Raw genomic sequence first — 2,500 nt, 5'->3', positions numbered from 1 at the left:
CCTCCCATCCACCCCACCCCACCTGCCTCCCCTCCCTCCCCCCTGCCTTCCCCCTCCCCCTCCCCCTCTCCCTCCAGCCCCACCTGCTCCCCCCTCCCTCCTCCCTTCCCCCTTCCCCTCAACCCCACCTGCCCCCCTCTCCCTTCCCCGCCTTCCCCCTCCCCCCTCCCCTCGGCCCCGCCCCTCGGCCCTCATGCCTGGCTACACCTCGGAGACTCAAGGCCATTCCCGGCAAACTTTGAGGGAAACTAAAGCTATATATATGCGGGAATTCTTGTCGGTCTCTTTTCCACCTCGCTTGCGGTATCCTGTCCCGTTTCTCTTCTCCTTTTTCTTTCTTTTTTTTCCTATTCCCTTCGTTCGCATCAACACCACCCCCCTTCCTCGCGTTTCTCTTCTCCTTTTTCTTTCTTTTTTTCTATTCCCTTCGTTCGCATCAACCCCCCCTCCTCCTCCCTATCCCCATCCTTCCCCCTCCTCCTTCCCCTCTTCCCCTTTGGCGAAGTCCCTCCTCCTTCACCTTCGGCGGCCTACCCCGGGGGAGTGTTTCCTTGTCCTTGTTTCGCGTTGAAGATTCAGTCTTTGGCAAATGGATTATTGTTACACATCACAGCATTATGGATTTATGCACAGTAATAATGCCACCACTGCCAATACTTCTAGAACATCATTACTGTCCAGCTAATTCTTACTAAATCACCACCATTGCTACCATTATCCACCAAAATCTTTGTTATTTACTACTTCTACCACCGCCACCACTACATCTACTTAGCAAAAAACCTATTCAATTACTCCTCCGATCGCTAATACTACCACTACTGCCACCTTATATATTCAACAGAAAAACAACAACAACAATACACCAGTCACTATCACTGCTACTACTTTCCCGTTCAGCAAAAACCTTAGTCAATGAATACTCTTTCCACTGTTATTAACACTTTGTCAATGAATACTCCTTCCACTAACACTTATACATCCTTCTATAGAGCAGACGAAACCTGCCTCTGACTTCCGGGTAACGGAGAGAGAATACCCCTTCCCTTGGTAACCAAAAGGGTGTCCTCTGAGGCGTCAACGCTGTTACCTGGCCGAGAGGGGGGGGGCGGGGGTCAACACCCTGGCTTCGAGAGGGGGGGGGGCGGGGGTCAACGCTGTTACCTGGCCGAGAGGGGGGAGGGGCGGGGGTCAACGCTGTTACCTGGCCGAGAGGGGGGGGGGCGGGGTCAACGCTTGTTACCTGGCCCGGGAGGGAGGAGGGCGCGGGGTCAACGCTGTTACCTGGCCGAGGAGGGGGGGGCGGGGGTCCAGGGTTTCAGCTGCCAGCGGAAGTTTCACTGCAAGATTTTTACCTGCCTGGCGGGGGGGGCCTGGATAAGTATAACAGTTCGAGAAGTTAGGAGTCTGTGTGGATTCTCGTTCAGGATCGGGATAACTGGATCCATTCTAGGTCGACGGGAATGCGTTCGCTGTCAGCTGTTTAAATATTTTGTTTATATTTATTTGAACCGTTTTTGTGAGTTTTGTATGTTTTTTGTTTTCTTGACAGTGTCTTTGTTTTTCACCTGTGTGTCCAGCTTGTCTCTCCTACTCTAATGGACTATATATATTTTTTCCAATTTGATAAGCCATTTAGTCACAAAGGTGAATATATAGAATTAACACCAAAAATTTGTTTACTCTCTCAGTCTATCTATCTTTCTTTTTCTCTCTTCCTTCATCCATCCCTTCCTCCTCTTTCTTTCTCTCCCCCCGTCCTCTCCCACCTCCCCCCTCTCTCTCCTTTCTTCCCTTCATCTAGCCCCTCTCTCTCTCCCTCCCCCCTCCCTTTCTTTCCCCTCCTTTCTCTCTCTTTCCTTTCCTCCCTTCCTCTCCCCCTCCCTCTACCTTCCCTTCCGTCCCCTCTCCTTCCCCTTCCCTCCCCCTGTCTTCCACCCTCCCTCCCTCTTTCTCTCCTCCCCCTCCCCCTCCCCTCTCTCTCTTTCCGCCCCTCCCTCCCTCTCTTTCTCCCCTTCCCTCCCCCTCTCCGACTCTCTCTCTCTCTCCCATTCTCCTCCCGCATCTCTATTTCCTCCCCTCCACCTCCCCACCTCCTCTCTCTCTCTCTCCCATTCGCCTCCCTCCCTCTCTTTCTCTCCTCCCCTCCCCCTCCCCGACTCTATCTCTCTCTCTCTCTCCCATTTCCCTCCCTCTCTTTCTCTCCTCCCCTCCCCCTCCCCCTCTCTCTCCTTTCTTCCCTTCCTCTAGCCCCTCTCTCTCTCCCTCCCCCTCCCTTTCTTTCCCCTCCTTTCTCTCTTTCCTTTCCTCCCTTCCTCCCTCTCTCTCCTTCCCCCCTTCCCTCCCCCTGTCTCTCCCTTCCACCCCTCCCTCCCTCTCTTTCTCCCCTCCCCTCCCCCCTCCCCCCGACTCTCTCTCTCTCTCTCTCTCCCATTCCGCCTCCCCGCATCTCTATTTCTCTCCTCCCCTCCCCCTTCCCGACTCTCTCTCTCTCTCTCTC

Source organism: Penaeus vannamei, chromosome 35, assembly GCF_042767895.1.
Source record: "Penaeus vannamei isolate JL-2024 chromosome 35, ASM4276789v1, whole genome shotgun sequence".
Lineage (NCBI taxonomy): Eukaryota > Metazoa > Arthropoda > Malacostraca > Decapoda > Penaeidae > Penaeus > Penaeus vannamei.
Note: the sequence above shows the minus strand (reverse complement) of the source record.